Consider the following 20,853-nt stretch of genomic DNA (forward strand, 5'->3'; position numbering starts at 1 on the left):
ACTCTGAGAACAGGTGACACTGACTCTTAAACAACAGGTACATTATCAAGTGCTATTTGCTCCAACATGGAGGTTATCCATGTCAGACAGCTATAGACCAGTTAGAAAGCCCACACCTGAAATCTCTTATTTTGTATTTACATATTCTCAGAGTCAAACTTGCATACAAAGAAAAAAAAATTCTTATCAAGACATCTTATACATCCTCTAACAGTACCAGTCATTTTCTCCTCCTACTTCTCTAGTGCTCTAGGGACTGTGTGACCCTATGAGCTTACTGCCACCTGACTTCTGTTAAACACCCCTTTGTTCAGAAAGATACTCATAGGGGACTGGTTGAAGCAGAGCTTCAGTAGACCTCTGTTGGTGATGTCTTCCTGACAACTCAATGCTCTTATCATCTGGGAGATGATATCCTAGAAAGAGAGAGATGGGAGAACGTGCCATTGAAGAGATGTATAGCATCAGCTATAACCAGGCTAAGCTGTTATATTTCCTTCCAAAGCTTTCCAGTCTTTCCTGTGAGTCTGTGTGCTTTACAAGCCTACAAGCTGTGGTGTTTTCTCTTCGTATATTTCCTGTGGAAATCCTGCTGGACTTTAGATGTGCCCTCCTGAGTAGTAACAGTCTTGCTGTTAAGTGATTTTTATCCTCAACAGTTTTCAAGACAGACTTTCCCTAGGGGAAGGTAGACCTATGGGAAGAGAAATGTAGAATTTTCCAGTTATGAAAAAAAAATGTCCAGAGAAACTGCTTTTTAATTCCTTCCTGGGCTTGACAACATGATCAAACAATAATTGTTTCAAACATCTCACTGAAAACAGAGTTCAACATTATAAGAGAGTGGAAGGTCTACTTTTGTTCATGAGCTTGATTAGGAAAAATACTGTGAATACTGATTTCACTGAGTGCTGCTTATTTGATGACTTTATTTATTAATTAATTTTTAATTCATTTTTGATATTGTGTTGACTGCCAAGAGCTCTCCTGTACCTAGAGGATGAAAATCTCCAGCTCTCACCCAGCAGAAGTCTATTAGACCAATCTGTTTTCTATCACAGTTACTTCAAAGCATCCCTTCCTATTCTCTGAAAATATCTCCAATACTAAACCCAGGCACAGAAGACAGTGACCACTCTGACTGTAAATACAGTGTTGCAGCCAGTATTGGTCTGCATTAGGCAACAGGTCTCTGTCTTGTATTCATGTTTAATTCATACCATCACTCTGGAGGAGCAGAAAGTTCATGAATTGATTCATCACTACATAGTCAACCTGCTCCTACTCACTATAGGTACCAGGAGGAAAGGATGGATGTTTAATTTTCTACACAGGGAAAAGCATATAGAGAAATGAACTTGTTCTGTCAGGCGTGCTGAATACTGTTTCCTGCCTATATTCAAACTGTTTGCTAGCAGTTTAGCATTAATAATTGGTGGAATATACTCCTACAAACTCAAAAGGATCATAAGTCTGTTGTGGGAAGGAGTGGCCAGGAACTGTCAGAATAGGCACTGGAGTAATTGTTCCTCCTACTGCTAGTCATGACTGACAGAAGTGCACGAACATGTGTCAGGTAAGATGAGACAAGAGGGAAGCATGATTCATTATCTAAGTGCCAAAGCAGTTTCCCCAGGCCAATGTCAGACATGCATTAGTTTAGTAGCTTAGTTTCCAGGATCTACATATAACATGTACACATATATGGGATGGATTCTGCTTTTTTTCCTAGGGAGAGTTACAAGAAGACTGCATGGAGTTTGATAGACCTCTCTACCCATCTACATGTGTCCAAGTGCAAAATCCAAAATAGACAAAAAAAAAAAAAAAAAAAAAAAAAAAAAACAACAACAACAAAAATTCTTTCCTGTTCAATTGCCACAACCCATGCAGAATAAGAAATATCACTAGTTTACACATGGGTTTATCCTCTACATCCTCTGGCTAGAAGTCTGTCTCTAGGATGTGCTGTGAATAATGCCTTGGGGACTACCTGACTTTAAGCAGCTGCATCTGAGTAAATGGATGGTCCAGACTTCCTTCATCCTCTTTCTCCTTGGGAACACTTTGTCACTATTTTTCTCATCTCTGGTGAAACCTGGCCCTTTGTGAGATGAGGTCATACCTCCCCAAACTTCTGTTATTGAGGTGTATTACAAGTATTCCGCTTCAAAAGGGAATGGGAAAAAAGGGGGAAAACCAGGGCCAGTGATAGATACTTCAGCTGCAAGTGATGGATGTTATAAATAGTGTTGTACACTCCATATGAAAAAGGTATGGTGGTTTAAAGAGAAGGGAAGTTGCCTGCCATGTTCTTATCCTAACTTTGAGACTTAGGGCTGCGTGGCAACTTCTAGAGGATGGGGAGATCAGTTGACCCCAGAGAGCAGTTGGCTACATTTAGTCTGCAGGTCTTCACAGAGGACCTTCTGTATGGAGCATGCAGCTTGCTTCTTCATATTTCAAAGGTACTGGATGAGAGGATACTTTTTGACAGCATCCAGGTAAGAATTCAACAAGCAAGTAGAAGACTTTTTCACTTTTTTTTCTTTTTCCTTTTAAAAATCTTCACACAGAAAATCCAAATATCTGTAAATAGAGTGTAATCATTTTCTAGCTATTTACTTTTGTGCTTTTGTAAAACCTAATATTAAGTACTGTTATCATTTTGCAGCTTTGGTGTGTCCATGCAGGAAAGTGAGGAAATGCTATCTTTGTTGTCAGACTTCAACTAAAACTCATATTTCATGTGATCTCTATACTTCTGATTAAGACAGGACTCAGTTTAATCAGCTTCCCCTTGTGGAGACCAGAGGACTCCATGCATGAACATAAATTCATGTACAGTTTTGCCAAATGATCAACATCCTTGAATACTCTTGGGAGTAAATATTGTTGAGTCACAGCCAATTTTGAAGCTTGACCCTGAACTATTACAGGAACTGTCAAAAAGGTGAAGACCGGTGCAAGCTATACCAGATACCTAAATATAATTATTTTTATATGTTTTGAAATCAGCATTTAATTATCTCAACAGACATTCAGATAGTTACAAAACTAAAAAAATATCAATTTCTTTATATACACTCCTAAAGGTCAAGGATTTTCTTCTATATTGTTCTCCATAAAAGTCAACCCTGAATATGAGAAAGTGTAGATGAAGAAAACTCTTTCCAAAACTTAACTTAATAAATTGAGAGTTACCTGATTTTTTTTCTGCACTGTAAATTTTTAAAGATATTCAAGATGAAACTGGGAAAATGACCTTTATTTTTATGCATTTTCATGCCTCTCTTTTTTTTTTTTTCTTTTTTCTTCTTCTTCTTTTATTTATTTATTTTCTTTACTTATTCTTCCTTTAAATGCTAGCCTAGATCATTATTTCCTGCACTGATTATAGTCCCTTTTTATGGAAAATCTGACCTTTACAGAATGTAGATGTGGACAGAATACCAATGTATAATTAGATTTATTTATTTATTATTTTTACTGATTTGAGGCAATGGAGAAGGAAGATATGTCCATGAAATGGACACAAGTTGTGCAGTTAATATACATCATGCTGACCAATAGTACTTATGGAAACAGGCTATTATATTATTGTCCTTTAAATTTTCCTTATGGAAGGAGGAGGGAGTGAAAATGATACCCGAAATGCAGGAACAGATGTTTAAATGACAATTTCTTCTGCAGAAGTCTTGTGTGGTAATAAACAATGCCCTCTTTCACAAACTGAAAATGAAAACCATTCAAGGTTACAAATGCGACCTTATACTGTCATAAAGTCCTTGAATTGGCCAACAGAGTTCTTAACACAATACTTACCTTTTCTTACCTGAAAAGGCATTCAATATATATTTTTATAAAACACACACTGGTACACTGAAAAGAATCAGGTTTCACACTGCAGTGAATCTGCTTTGTGAAAAACCTTTGATAGCCTCTCTGAGTACTGAATTTTGCTTTCAGTTCTTAGGACAAGGAAGTCTGAAATTAAAACAAACAAAGAAAACACCTCTCATAAAACAAACAAGAAAACGTTTTTGTTTGCTTGTTTGTTTTCTTGGGTAATGACAAGATATTTGTGACTAATACAGTAGAAATTATTAATTACATTGAAAACAAAATGCCTCATAGTTTAGGATTTTATTTTAAGAAATATTATTTTTATTCTACTTGAAACTTCAGAGGATAGAGGCTTTGGTTGGTTGGTTTTAGGACAGAAACATCTAAATAACAGTAGTCAGAATATGTTGCTGTCTTTATACATACATACATTATTAAGCATACCTTTGTTTTGTCAACCAAGTGCCTTTAGTACAACAGACATAGCGAGATTCTCCTGTAACTTGTTTACGGTCATTAGCCTATTTCTTGAAATCCTCTTGTGAGTACTTTGATTTGAAAGACAGATAATGATTAGTAATAGTTTAGTGATAGTAATAGTGATAGTGATAGTGATAGTGATGATAGTGATAGTGATAATAATTTTGCCCTAGTTGATGAAGAAGGACAAGGAAGTTTATTTCCAGAAGTGGTAGGAAATCAGCCACAAATAGACTAATGACCCTTTGGCTCATAAGCACGACTGTTAGTTTGGAAGAGTTAGACTTACACTTCAAGTTAAACACTGTAAAATGAGTACTTTTCCTACAATTAAAAAAAGTCCTTTGGTAAAAGATTTTTTTTTTTTTTTTCTCATGTAACAGAACTTACAAGTTTGTATTTATCTCTTCCAGTCAGTTTACTTTTCCAAAATTGTTGTTCTGCAGTCCAGCTCTTTGCAGATTACGCTTGTACTAGGCCTGCAGGTATAATATAATGCTGATGTTTAGAATTCATTCAATAGGTGTCTCCTTTTCCCTTCCTCTCTTTTTCCTTCCATTCTTTTTCCTCCTTGTGTAGAGAAGTTTGATATCAAATGAGAAAATATGGTATTAATTGCCTACGATTATGAGGTCTATTTGCATTACTCATCTTTGCCTCTCATTAAGAGGGATGTTACCCGATAAACAGAAATATAATCTACAAGTAAAGAAGATGCCTCCTTTTTGTAAAGAAGGTATGTTTTTATTTTCGAAATGTTTTATATACCTTACTTTCTTTCTATATCACAAACTGTTTTGTTTGTTTAATGGATATAAATAACAGCAGTCCCAATATACTGACTAGGGAAAAAAATAATACCATCAAGTAGTGAAATAAGGGTCCTCTAATAGGCTTATCACAGAATCAGAATCACAGTTAAATTCCATTTTTCTTCCATCTCAGTCTAAGAGCCTTATTCACTATCCTACTGTGTTGAGTTTGGTTGAAACAAATTTCCTTGTGATATCCAGAAATTATTTTTCTCTAGCCAGTGTGCCTAAGAAAGTCCTGTTTAAGCATGCCACAGTAAGAATTTTGTGTTTAAAAGTAGCTTACAAATCTCAAGGAGTTCACTTACACTTTGTCCCTTTCCCCATTTGCCTGCATCCATTTACTATGAGTACTGTAGTTTCTAATAGTTTCTTTTATTTTCTAAATCTACAGTAGTGCAGCTTTGTAAGTGACAGGTTCAGATAATGAGCCTGTCACTGGGAAGCTCTTTTAATTCAGAGTTATGTTTAAAATGTTCTAACTACTGAAGTTATTTGAAACTAAAAATATATGCAATTTATATAACATTCTGCGTATTCAAAGCATTGTGTAGGCATCACGACATAAGCATTCTCTGTCACGAAAACAGCAATGAGAAAATGTTATGCATATTTTACAGTAGCAAAATCTTGAGGTAGAAAGATGAAAAAAGCTCAGCCAAGTTTATTGGATGAATAACAGGTAGAGGCAATTAGGAGCCAGGCACAGATACTTTTGGCTTTTAATTCATTTCTCCAAATTATGATGATTCTCAAGGATGCAGTTCCTTGACTAGCATCTTAGATAACTTTGTGACTGTTCTTTTCACCATGTTGAAAACAAACAAACAAACAAACAAACAAAACAGAAAGGGGGGGGCGAGAGGGTAGTAGGGAGGAACAGCTGCAATTAGCTGTAAAAAAAAAAAAAAAAAAAAAAAACAGCAAATTGGGCTTTGAAAATACCACGAAGGCTCTGATAATTAAGGGTTTGTCAACACCGATTCTTTACTGTCTGAATGAGGAGTCTATTATTCAGAAAAGGAAAAAAAGAGAAAGAGGAAGAGGAAGGGGAAGAAAGAAAAAGAAAAAGAAAAAGAAAAAGAAAAAGAAAAAGAAAAAGAAAAAGAAAAAGAAAAAGAAAAAGAAAAAGAAAAAGAAAAAGAAAAAGAAAAAGAAAAAGAAAAAGAAAAAGAAAAAGAAAAAGAAAAAGAAAGAAAAAGAAAAAGAAAAAAAAGAAAAAGAAAAAGAAAAAGAAGGAAATCTGTCATTGTACTTAGATATAGCTAGTTTTAAAGAAAACCTAAGAAATGGGTTTATTAAAATGGGAAAGCTTTAAAGAACTTAGTCTAATTAGAATTCATTAGTTTGTTTTTGAGAGAGGGATGATTTTAAAATGCAATTCTCCCTTCATTATTTCTTGCAAAATATGGAGAGGCACTTGTTCTTTTTCCATGTTAATCTGCTTGTTGTCAGAGGAAAGTATAGTTCTTTCTAATGGTCTGTAGAACTGACTTTTCTGAATACTGGCACCTTAGCAGTTTGAATCAAGAGTGAAGGAAAGGTTTCTTAGCATGAAATAATTTGATAGAAGTTGTAGAAGAGGTTTGCATAAAGAATTATAGTGGAACAGAACTTTATTTATTTTATTCTTGCAGAGAGGCAGGATAATGGAAAGTCCCAAAAAGATTTAATTCAATCCCATTTTATACTTTTCAAAAATTCAAAAATAACTAAAAGACTATTACTTTTAGATAACTAAAAGTAATCATTTTTTACTGTTTTTCTTTCGTTTTGTTCCAAGCGGCAGCTAAATATGTCTATAGTCAGAGGGGATGCTTATAACTCTTTTCCATAACACTGTTGCATCCATCAACAAACATTTTAAAGTAAATGGATAAAAAATATTATTACTATTTTCACTTTGAGAAGATACTCTTCAGCCTGATTTTCTCTGTGCTGCCAGACCTCGATGAAATAGTTGGGACTCCTAGTGCTATTAGGACTCCTAGTCCTAGTAGAACTCCTAGTTCTGGTAGGCTTTGTTTCCAATGTGTTATGGCCCTGGGCAAGCTGCTCTAGATCATGCTTGAGCAGGGGGTGTGTGCAGGATGACATCCAAAGGTTCCTTCAAAACTCAAACTTTCTGTGATGATGTTATTGTTTTGCTAGTGTCTAGAAATGCACTGTCTGGAACAAACAAGAGCCAAGGTAACACTTTTAAGTGAGCTGAATTTTTTTTTTTTTTAATTTTTTTACTCATGACCTGATTGCTTTTAACAATGATAAATTTTCCATAAGTATTTTTGTAATCAGAACTCTGGGAAATGTCATTGTAGTAGTTTCCCTTTCATATTCTCTAACATACTGTTAAAGTTAACTTCACTTAAATTATTGTGGACTAAAAAAATGCAATTAATATAGATTCAGTTACAAACACAGATAGGTCCTGGTGATGACACATTGATACATTGACCTGGAATCTTAGAGACCTTTAGGAGCTTTTAGGAGCTTTACTTTTTTTTTTTTTTTTTTTTTTTTTCAGTAAGAGTGGATCCTTGATGGTCTTCGTAACTCCAGGTCAGATTCTGGAAGGAGGTGGGTATGTTCTCCAGTAGTGCACATGCCTGAATAGAAAAAATAAATATTTTTATTACCTTATATATTATTTTTAGGTAAGACAGGAAACCAGGAATTTATTTTAATGCTGAAGATGGTAACAGTGATCTAAATGCTGCTTCAGTTATCTTGTTTTTTCCCTGAAGTGATTCAACTGAAATAAGTGGATTAAGTTAGAACTGATTTTCCATTGTGTTACTAAAAGAAGAATTGAGCTCCTTATTTTCTAAAAGGGCCATTCAATTTACCCTTGTACAGTATTCAACAAATCTAGTTGTGAATAATATCACAACCATTTTCTTGTTTTGTTTATTATGAAGTATGTGAACAAGCTTCTTGGATGTAAAGATTTTTATTTATTTATTTATTTATATTTTTTTTTCAGAGAGTGTTTTTACTAGGTCTTAAAACAGTCAAGCAAAATTCAGTAACATTTTCTTCCTCACTGTTAGCAAATAGACTTTAATTACTCTGTTATATGGTAGAATGCCTTCAATTCATGGAGAAAAAATATATATAAGAAAAATGAAGGGAAACGGAATTAACAGTGTCTGAATCCATGAATCCACTGTTCTCTTTCTGTAGCAATACTGTGTGTGTGTGAGAGAGCATGTACAATCTTTTATTATCTAGAAAAGCATCAAAAGAGACTTTTTTAATACTATAGAAAGATGGGTAACAATATTAGAAATTTTATTTTTCAGTTATGTTGTGGATAGCTTCAAGAAGTCAGAATTAACAATGATTGCTTAATTATTTAGAGGTATATATTGAAAATTCAGGTAGGATACTGAGAACAAAAAGATCAAAGGTACTTGTGGAAACTTAAAGAAACATTAACTCAGTGGGCTTTGGTATTTGTGATAAACTTAATGCTTGGGGTATTTTCATGTAGCTTATTCCCACAGTGGTAGAGTTTCTTTTTCCAGTCTGCATGCATCTGTTTGCAATAAATGCTTTTGCTAGAGATTACCGTCCATTCTGACCTCCCTTTTTGCTGCCTCCACCTCCCCCCACATCAAAAACAAAAACAAAAACAAAAAAAGTGAATATATTCAGACTAGAAATACTGTACAGTTTAAAGGGTGGTCAAGCATTTGAATGGGCTGCCCAGGGAAGTGGTGAAGTCTCCATCCCTGGATGTGTTTAAGAGATACATGGATATGGTTTGGTGATGGGACTTGATAAGTCAGGTTAATAGTTGGACTCAATGATCTTAAAGGTCTTTTCCAACCTAAATGATTCTATGATTCTATTTAACCTAACCTGTGATTCTATTTAACCTAACCTTTCAAATAGGTTAGAAAACATTCAGATAAGCTGCTGCAGGTGGTAGAGGAAAAATAAATAAGGCTTTTAATTTGACTTCTGTGAGATTCTCAACTCCTTAGAAGCCAAGACAATGAGGAAACTTCTTATATAAAATTCCTTTAAGTGATATGCAACGTACAGTCACAGATACAAGAGAGTACCTGCTGTCATGCTTAGTGTGCTACAATTGAAAGAGTCTCTCCTTCTTGTCTTCCAGCTATCACAGAATCACAGAATTTCTAGGTTGGAAGAGACCTCAAGATCATCGAGTCCAGCCTCTGACCTAACACTAACAAATCCTCCACTAAACCATATTACTAAGTTCTCCATCTAAACGTCTTTTAAAGACCTAAACTATGTCACCTACTAAACCTCTTGAAGCTTCATTGTATTAGCTTTTTTTTTTTTTTTTTTTTTTTTTTTTTTTTCATCACATTTAAACTCTTCTGTTTAACCTCTGTGTTGGTTCACATATGGCCATTTCAACCTTTTCCCCACCCAGTGGAATTGCCAGGAAGGCTGAGTTGGTCATGGTAAATTTCTCTCTCTAGCTCCTGAGATACTGGTTGGCCCTACAACAGAAATTTGGTTTGCAATACTAGCACAATTTTGAAGCAAATTTCCTGACTATTCTTTCCTTACCAGAAGCTGGGTTTACTCTCAAATTTATGGTGCTCACAAAACTAGATTCCTTTGGGAGAAAAGTAGACTAGAAGCCCCAGACATATACCAATCATCCTCAACCCTTAATAGGCACATGAAAATTTGAAATATTGGCTAATGAGTCATACCATGGTGGAAACTTTTTGTTCAGAAGAGTAGGCAAATTCTAATTCAACACAAAAGGGTAAAATAATAATAAAGATTATTTGCATAGAATTATAGTCTTCACCATTACCTCCTTTAACATTGTTGTGTGTCTGAAACACTTGTTTCAGAGCAGATTTCCATTTGCATTTACTTGGAAACATAGGCATAACTACAACTATCCTGAGACATTTAAGAACCTGGTCACACCTCTTTTTCTGTACCATGAGCTAATTCCAGTACTGTATGTCTTAAGCCCTGACAGATGGTAGCTTTTTGGCCTCCTTCCAGCCATCAACTCAGGCTGGCCTGCTGAGAGTTGCCTGTGCCACTCTTTGTGAAAGCAGTGCTCAGGGATGTTCCACCTGTATTGTCCCTCCTTGATGCGTGGTGGTACTCCACAGTTATTATTTCCCCACCTGATTTCACCCCACTCCTCTCCTTCTTTCTTTCTTTTTTTTTTTTCTTTTTTCTTTTTTTTTTTTTTTTTTCCTGAATACATAATATTATTTGTACGGTTAGTAGTTAATATGACATCATTCTATTAAACTGCATAGGGAATGACAAGGTGAATACAAAACAGGAAGATCCCAGGGGGATAACAATTGCAAATAACTTCTATATAAATACTACAAAAAACTGACACAAACCCAAATATTTTCTATTTGATTATTCTCTGGCCCATGATCTTCAGCTTCTGTTCAGCTACTCTGAAAGCTCTCTAGATCAATGAAGTTTCTCCAAGTTTTCATACATAGAGTATCTAAGGGACTTTTTTCTTAGGTGAAAATAAAGCAGACAAGGCTTTGTCCTCAATTCCTCTTTAGACAAAGCAGGGTGATTATTTGGATTTGTATCTTTTGCTATCAGAACATAATTGCATGGTGTATTGGGGTTGGAAGTAAGAGAAAGCCAATTTGAGAGGAAACAATTTCTAGATTGCTGTGTATGAACAAACCATTTGAGATATCTATATAAAAATTTGCAAGCCAGTAACTACAGTATGCTGTTTGTTTGTTTTTTAAAAAAGTGCAAGTTACATAATGTACAAATGTATTTGTTTTAAGCTACATATTTCTTAAACACAACATAAAATTAGAACTGCTAAGTCACCCTTATGAGGAAGCCCATATCCTGGGCTGTATCAAAAAAGTATGACTAGCCCATCGAGGGAGGTGATTCTCCCTTTCTACTCTGCTCCTTTGAGTTCCCACCTGGAGCACTGTGTTGAGCTCTGGGGACCTCAGCATAAGAAAGACAGGAAGCTGTTAGAGCAGATTCAGAGGAGAGCCATGAAGATGATCAAAGGGCTGGAGCACCTCTCCTATGAAGACAGGCTGAGGGAGTTGGCATTGTTCATCCTGGAGAAGGGTCTGGGGAGACCTTACAGTGGCCTTCCAGTACCTAAAGTGGAAAAGCTGGGGAAAGGAAAACCTGGGGAGGGACTTGTTAGTGAGAGTAGTGATAGGACAAGGAGTAAATGACTTTAAACTAAAAGAGGTTAGATTTGGAAGATATTTTTTACTCAGAGAGTGGTTAGGCACTGGCACAGTCTGCCCAGAGAAGCTGTGGATGCCCCATCCCTGGAAAAGTTCAAAGCCAGGCTGGATGGGGCTTTGAGCAACCACGTCTAGTGGGAGGTGTCCCTACCCAAGGCAGGAGGGCTGAAATTAATCTTTAAGGTCCCTTCCAAACCACTTACTTATTGTATACAGAACTCAGGACCTGTAAGATTTACAGAAGTATTGACAAGCTTCAATAAAATACATACAGGCCAATAAATTTCCAGGGCACTCACTGACACAATAATATCTGAATATTCTTGCGTAGCAATTAAGATTGCATATGCTTTATATATATATATATATGAAGCTGATTAGATAGAAGACGGAGATATCTCCTTTAAAATATAATGTACAAATAAAGCTTAGTGTCCTGGTTGTGGCTGAAATAGAGCTAACTTTCTTCATAGTGGCTGCTGTCTTGTTTTGGATTTAGGAGGAAAATTATGCTGATCATAGAATCATAGAATGACTCAGGTTAGAAGGGACCTTAAAGATCATCTAACTCCAACTTCCCTGCCATAGACAGGGATGCCACCCACTATATCAGGTTGGCCAAGGCTCCATACAACCTGCCCTTGACCACCTCCAGGGATGGGACATCCACAGCTTCTCAGGACAATCTGTTCCAGTGACTCATTACCTACCGTGAAGAATTTCATCCTAATTTCTAGTCTAAAGCTATCCTCTTTTAGTTTAAGACCATTCCTCCTTCTCCTATCTACCCGAGTAAAGAGTCCTTCTCCATCTTTTTATAAGACCCCTTTAAGTATTAAAAAGCCACAATGAGGTCCCCCCAGAGCCTTCTCTTCTCCAGGCTGAACAGCCCCAGATCTCTCAGCCTTTCTTCATAGAAGAGTTGCTCCAGCCCTCTGATCTTCTTTGTAGCCCTCCTCTGGACTCCATCTAACAGGTCTACATCTTTCTTGTGCTGGGGCCTCCAAACCTGGATGCAGTGCCCCCTTTTTGGGCCTTACGAGGGCAGAGTAGAGGGATACAATCACCTCCCTCCTCCTGCTGCCCACCCCTCTGTTGATGCAGCCCAGGACACAGTTGGCCTTCTGGGCTGCAAATGCACACTGCTGGCTCACGTTGAGCTTTTTGTCCACCAGAACCCCCAAGTCTCTCTCCAGAGGGTAGCTCTCTATATGTTCTTCTCCCAGTCTGTACTCATGTCTGGGATTGCCCTGACCCAGTCGCAGAAGCTTGCACTTTGACTTGTTGATCCTCATTAGGCTCTAGTGGGCCCACTGCTCCGGCCTGTCCAGGTCCCTTTCAATGGCATCCCTTCCTTCTGTTGTATCAACTGCATCATTCATCTTTCTGTCATCTGCAAACTTGCTGAGGGTGCACTCAATCCCATTGTTTATGTCACTGATGAAGATATTGAATAGTACTGGTTCTGAGACAGATCCCTGAGGGATATCGCTTATCACGTCTCCACTGGGACATAGAACCATTGACAACTACACTCTGGGTGCAGCCATCAAGCCAATTGGATGGTCCACACTTCAAATCGAAATCTTTCCAATATAGAGTTTAGGATGTTGTGTGGGACCATGTCAGCAGACTTCCAGAATCCAAGTAGATGATATCGGTTGGTCTTCATTTGTTGACTCATACAGTCACTGCATCACAGAAGGCCAGCAAATTGGTCAGGCACAATTTCACAGAATCACAGAATCACAGAATTTACCGTTGGTGAAGCCATGCTAGCTGTCCTGGATCACCTTCTTGTCCTGCATGTGCCTTAACATTGCCTCCAGGAGGTTTTGTTACATGATCTTCCCAGGCACAGAGGTGAGACTCACCAGTCTGTAATTCCGCAGGCCATCCTTTCTACCCTTTTTTAAAATGGGAGTGAATTTTCCCTTTTTCCAGTCTTCAGAAGACTTCACCTGACTGCCAGGACATTCCAAATATGATGGAGAGATGCTTCTTAACTACCTCAGCCAATTCCTTCAGGACCCTGGTGTGTTGGGTCTGCCTGAGCTGGAGTCACCTTTTCCCTGCAGCAGCCCACACAGTGCTGTGCTCTGCACTCGTAGCTGGAACAGCACTGATATCACTCCAGTGTTGTGTTTATTGCTGCATAGTGCTGGCAAAGCATCAAGACTCCTTCCAAGCCCCCAAGAGCCAGCAGGCTGGGGTGGGCAAGTGATGGGGAGGGGACATCGCCAGGGCAGCTGACTTAAACCAAACAAAGGGATATTCCATAACACCTGATGTCACACTCAGCAATAAAAAGGGGGGCTCTAATGAGGGAGGTGGTTGTTCCTCCTGAACAACCACTACGCATTTTGAGGCCCTGCTTCCCAGGACGTGGCCGAACATCTCTCGTTGATGGGAAGTAGAGAATAATTTTTTCCCTTCTCTCTGTGCTTCCATGCAGACTTACTGTTTCTGTGGTTTCTTTTTCTCCCCATTCCCTTTCCCTTTAATTAAACCTTTCTCATCGCAAAGCTCGAGTTCTCTGTGTTGTATTTTCTTCCCCTTCCTCTTTGAGGAGAGGGGGAGTGAGAGAGCGGTTGTGGTGGAGCTTGGCTGCCCACTCGAGTGAAACCACCACACCCGGGATTCATGTCATCAGGGCCCATAGACTTATAGTTGCTAAGTTGCGACATGAGGTCCCAAACTTGCTCTTTGCTTACAGTGGAAGGGAGTCTGCTCCCCTAGCTCCCACCTAGAGGTTTAGGGACTTAAGAGATGTGGAAAGCCTGACCACTAGTGAAGACTGAGGCAAAGAAGTTGTTAAGCACCTCTGCTTTCTCCACATCTGTTGTTACCAGTTCCCCATCTTCATTTGTCAGAGGTGCTACACTCTTCTTAGTCTTTCTTTTGTAGCCAATGTACCTGTAGAACCCCTTCTTGTTATTCTTCTCATCCCTTGCCAAATTTAGTTCTGTCAGTGCCTAGTCTTTTCTGATCCCACCCTTGCGCATGCAGACAACATTTCTGTACTCTTCCCAGGGTGCATGCTCTTGTTTCCACTGTCTGTGCATTTCCTTCTTCTGCCTAAGTTTGACCTGTAGGACCTTGTTCAACCATGCTGGTTTCCTACCTTCCCTGCTTGATTTATTACATATGGGAATAGAGAGCTCTAGCTACAAGGAAAATATCCTTAAAGAGTTGCCAGCTTTGAAAAGATCCTCTGTCACTAAGGACTGTGTCCCATGGGATCTCATCCACTAATTCTGTGAACAGCTGGAATTTGACTCTTCTCAAGTTCAGGGTCCTGACTTTGCTCTTTGCCAGGCCTGTATCCCTTGAAATCACAATCCCTAAAACACACTGGTGTTTTAGTTTCTGCAGAGCTGTGATTATGCATAGCCAAGGACTTTTCTGTTTGTCCTGGTTTCAGTTAGAACAGAATTAATTCTCTTCCTAGTAGCTGGTGGAATGCTGTGTTTTGGCTTAGGATGAGAAGAGTGCTGATAAGACCCCGATGTTTTAATTGTTGCAGAGCAGTGCTTATACCAAGCCAAGGACACCTCAGCCTTTTGCTCTGTCCTGCCAACAGGCAGGCTGGGGGTGCAGTAAGAGCTGGGAGGGGACAGACCCAGGACAGGTGACCCAAACTAGCCAAAGGGGTATTCCATACCATCTGACGTCATGCTAAACAATATATAGGAGTGGCTAGCCGGGGGTAGGGGGCCGGACTGCTCGGTTAGGCTGGGCATCGGTCAGCGGGTGGTGAGCAATTGCATTGTGCATCACTTGTTTGTACATATTATTATTATTTTCCTATTATCATCATTGTATTATTATTATTATTATTATTGTTATTATTACTTTTGTTATTATTATTTTCCTGTCTTATTAAACTGTCTTTATCTCAACTCACGGGCTTCACTTTCCATTTCTCTCCCCCGTCCCAGAGAGGGAGGGGGAGGGGGAGGGAACGGCTGCGTGGTGTTTAGCTGCCGGCCGGGTTAAACCATGACACTGTTTCTCATACTGCTTTGCCAACAAAAAGGCTAGGGGTGCACAAGAAGCTGGGAGAGAACAGAACCAGAAAAGGTGACCCAAACTGGCCAAAGTGGGCAGAATGAACATTAAAACTGAAAAGGCTGGTGGAAACAGGTGGGAGGGGAGGCATTGCAAGGGACTGGCAGGGTGTTGGTTGCTGGGTGATGAGCAATTGTGCTGTGTATCATTTGTTTTGCATTTATATTTTTATTATTATTTTCCTCTCCTTTTCAGTCCTATTAAACTCTGTTTATCTCCACCTGCAAGTTTAACCTTTTTTACGATTCTTTCCCCCACCCCACTTTGGGGGAGTGAACAAATAGTCGTGTGATGCTAAGCTGACTGCTGGAGCTAAACCACAACACTACCAGATTTCAGGTTAAAAAAAAAAAAAAAAAAAAAAAAAAAAAAGCAAACCTCAAAACCCATTGACTTCACCCACCATGCCACATAATAACAAGAAAATCTAAAATTCTGATTTTCTCTTTGGTCTTCCAAAAACAGTATATTAACACATCTTTCTTACCTAAACTAAAGCAAGCATTTGTACATTGCTTAATATCAGCAAAGCAGGTGGGTAAAAGCAAAGAAAAAAAAAAAAGTGCTTGAATTTTAAGTATTTATTTTCATTGTGATATATAAACAGATATCACCTATGTACACCTTAGTTCTTTCATTGCTTATGAGTACTCCCTAACTAAATTTTTATGTCCAATTTCCTTAGCATGTGCAAATCTCCCTCAATTCTTCTTACAGATGGAGCTCTCTTAGGGCAGCCTGTAACCGCCCTGTTGGTTAAGCAAATTAAGCAGGTACCTAGAATGCTGTGAAAATCATCTGCGAGGACTTATATTCTCTACTGTGTATCATTTTGGTCTTTACCTGAGTACAGAAATATTTATTTTCAGATTTTTCAGTAACATTTCTGAATAGAAAGCACACACTACTCCATGTTATAAGAGGGAGTCAAGGTACAAGGGTTAAAATTCCTAATCATCTTGGTATTTTAGGAGATCTGTGAATTCCTTAGCTCGTGACATTTCTGTAATATTTTCTGTGCCAAAAATTGATTTCCCATTTCAGCAATACTTTCAACTTCTATATGCTTCAGCCACTCCTTCAGATGCAGATGTTAACTGCATTCCAACTCATTTAAAAAGCTCCAGCTAGAGTCGTGATAGTGACTATATTTTGCCCTTTCCGCTTACAGCTACTACTTCTCCCTCATAAAATGTTTCTGTCTTTCAGGCATATGTTTTCTTGCTCATTTTCCTCATACATTTCTTTAAAAAATCCAAATTTAATAAAATCTTCCTCATTTTGTATTATCTCTTCTACAGTATTTCCCACTTCCTCATTTTTGAACATAAAAATTACAACATATCAATTATTCATGATAAAACATTTCAGTCACACTTTAAGGTGTATTTGTAAAGACTAAATTAAAAAAAAAAATAAAATAAATTAAAATAAATCAGGGATGATAGCAGTAACTTGGGGATGCAAATTCCTGTTTTCTAATTTTGTCATCACATCATAGGTTGTGTAATGGTGTGCAATGTAAAGGTTGTGTAAAGGTGTGCAATGTAGCTGCTGCAGTGATGACTCATTCCTCAATATCCAGTTACTTAAAAGATTAAATAAATTCTTCACTTTCCTACCTTGCCTTAGTACTGACTTAATTATTTTGAAATGTAATACTTGAAGCATTTTCATTTTTGAATAGAAAGCCTTCTGAAAGTGGAATTAGTGATACCTTTTTGTTCTTTACATAGGGATTACTCAAATAAGATACATTTCTCTGAGTACAGCCCTGTCAAACCTAACCTTAGATACTGGACTGGACTATAGAAGTAATCTTGCACTTGAAGGTATTTATACAGATACCTTTCTCATCCCTCTCTATAGTCCACTATAATGTAGACTATAGAGACTGATTTTCTGGTTTTCTTTCTCTTTCCTGTTACTTGAATGATGGGTGCTGGAGCATTTCACATAGCAATAAACACTACCTTGTGAAGATTCTGTGGTTATGAGCCCAGCTGACTTTATCGCCCCTTATATGTTCCACGAATGGGGAGGTTATCATTTAATTAACCCTGATAATGTCAAAAAGAAATGCATAAATATGAAGCTATTTCCAACACCTTTCAACAGATGAGCCTAGAATAACTAGTAATAGCTCATATTAAGGTGGTACATAATGGGAAAATAAATAAATAAATAAAAGCAACCACAAAAAAAAAAAAATCTTTTAGTGCGTGGCTTTAATGCTTTTTGTTTTGCTTTGTTTTTAGCCTACCCAATCATAAGATAAATTTAATTCAGCATGGCTAAGGACTTGAAAAATGTGAAAAAATAAAAAGAAGAGCTATGTATGTTTACACTTTGTTTCCAATTGTATTTGGATTTACCTAATTCATTTTACTGAGTCAGTTCTGCCACTTTATTGGTGTCAAACTGCTCCAGGAAGTAATTTACAGAATATACTATAATGCATTATTTGAATATAGATGGTGTGATCTAAATCCATAATGGGCATTGGCAAAAATAATTTTTATTAAAAATGTTTTAAAATAAGATATTCTTAACACATGCATACATATATGCAACTCTCTTCATATAGGCATAACATCTTACTTTTTGAACAAGGTCATTATACCAGTATATTAAATTCCACAACACTTACCACAGCCTCTATTCAGTATCAGAAATGTTTTACTATCTGGTCTATAATGACAGCAATGGAGCTAACATTAACACATAAAAAGAAACTAACACCCACCACCTCCTCAATGTTTCTTGAAAGCCCATACTTTTTGTATTTGATGGGCTGACAAGTCATGTGGTGACAGGTTATAAACATGACAAATTATTATGTCCATCATTTCCCGGAATGATACATGCTGTGACATAAACTATTTTAGCTGTAGAGACTGACGTTATTAACAGTTTACATATTCTGCATTTCATTTTAATAACAAATGTAATATTTTTTTACCTTAAATATTATAAATTATGTTTTTAAGAAATAAGTTAGTAGAATATGTGCAGGTACTATCCTATTCTCTGCAAGAATATATGTTAATATTCCTGTCAAGGAGATGTAAATGGTAGGATTTTTAACAATCTTATATAGTCTGTTAGAATAGTTTGAAAAATTAATAGCCACCTGATCACATCTGTGCAAAGGAAAGCAAATATAAATGCAATGGAATGCTGCTTTTTTTCTTCTCTAAGACAGATTTTATTTATTTATTTATTTATTTATTTTAAAATCTGCTCCAGAGTTTTTTTTCCTTCTATGGCAAGCTGGGAAATCCTGATGCCCTACAAAATTAACATTGAGGTTTTTTTATACCTTTAGTACTCAGCAGCTCTAAGTAATATGTCTGTTGTACAACAGAGTACCTAGCCCTTCTTTTCTTGCAGACATCAGCTTACTTTGGGCTGGTTCTGATATAAGATGTTTTTATTTTCTTGTAAGGATAGACAATATAAGTAGCTTCAATATAAGTAGCTTCAATATAAGGGCTCTTAATAGCCAACACCTCTCCTTAATTTCATCCAGTTTTGAATTCATCAAGACATTTGAAAAGAGGCCAATGGGAATTCAAGTGGATACAAACTTCTTTTAGCATCATTTTGGTAAGTGGTCTCTGTGTGATGGTAGATCTTTTGAAATATTGGTTTGACATAAAAAATCATGTAAAAATTCAGGAGTTGGAGTCAATGATTCTTTTGGGTCCCTTTTGGGATATTCTATGATTCTATGTCTGTAAATCATTACCATTTAATTAGGAAGGATAAAAATAACCACCAGAGAATTTATTGTTCCACAATTTACTTTCATACTGTATGTTAGCAAATCTATTATAAAGTTTCCACTACATGACTTCTGTACAACATTTTCCAAAATATTATTCTGGAGAATGAAGAGTGCTCTGAGTTGCATGAATGATCTAAACAAAACTTCCTGTACACTGAATAAAATTAATACTGCATAGTGACCCTGAAATTGCATGAGTATGATTCAAATCTACTTGGAGCACAGAAACATATTACATATAATAAACGTCTGATCAAAACAGATTATCATCAGCATATTCTGCAAGAAGTAACAGTCAAACAAACTACAAAGAAACAAAAAATTATGAAGACCAAAATCCTTTCCAAAATTATTTCTCCCATATTTATGTATAGACATAATTCTGTTTTAGCAGGAAGTGATTTAAAAGCAGTAGCCTGATAAATCTTTTGCAGATTCCAATGCTAAATTTATTATATTTTCTCTAAACTCTAAAAAGTAGAGAAAGTGCTTCTTATGAGTTTTAAACCCTTTGTTTAGAATATGAGTATCCCCTCCTTTTCTGGAAACATTAGGGAGAAGTTCTTGCACACTGTTTTTCTTCACAGTAGTAGTAACTCTTTACTGCAATATCATTTTCACAAAACATTGTTTTTGGAAAGTATCTTTTTTTATCTTGCCTAAAGATGTCCCATATAAATCTAAAAAAGTAGAAAATGTTACTATTCTTTTCTGCTTTCCCATTCCTCCAACTGAACAACACTATATTCCTGAGTACATTTCAGCCATTTGTCCTGCTTTTGCAGCATAGCTCTAAGCTGAAAGATGAATAAATACCAACCTTAAACATGAGCACTAGACCAACACATAGTTCTATTCTGACTTTCTTTGCCTTGGATCCTAGCTCTGACAAATAAACATGATGTTCACAGATGATGTCCTGATTGCCTATGTACTTGCTCAAGTATCATGGTGTCATTTGCATACTGACTGTAGCGGCCAGAGCTAAAAAAAAAATAAAAAAATGTAGGTTAGAAGAAGCATTCTGTTGCTTGAAAAACATGAAAGCCAATGTTCTCACATATGTACCTAAAATTAGGCATCAACTAGTATGACTTCTGTAAATGCTGGCATTGGCTTATTTCAGAGGAAGAATCAAATGCTCAGGACCTGTAAAAATTAGGCCACTGGGTTTAGATCTAGCCTACGTGGTGGGATTTTGTTTGTTTGTTTTTATAAAGACTTGTCTTTGTACAGCAAATGATCCTGCATATGTAGACCTGTTGATACTTCCATTATATGATTAGAAAAATATTAATCTATGGGAAAGCAATCCTCAAGAGATTGTCCCTGTACTTGTAAGAAATGTTATCATTATTCCCTTCTGCATTTACTGGCATGAAATCAAAATATATCAGACATTATCTATGTCTGTCAAGTATATATTTGAAATAGTCTTTATTTTATCTCCAAATGATTGACAGAATATATTTTTTTCTTAATATTATCATATGTACTGTTATATGTGAAATTATTTTACACTTATGGTTTTGATCTGAAAAAACAGTACATTCTGTACTTAACTGTAGTTTTTCAAAACAAATTAAAAAACAAACAAACAAACAAACAAAAAACACAGAAAACTAAGATTTTAAAGTGG

The sequence above is a fragment of the Aythya ferina genome (assembly GCF_964211825.1).
Source record: "Aythya ferina genome assembly, chromosome: 2".
NCBI classification, from domain to species: domain Eukaryota; kingdom Metazoa; phylum Chordata; class Aves; order Anseriformes; family Anatidae; genus Aythya; species Aythya ferina.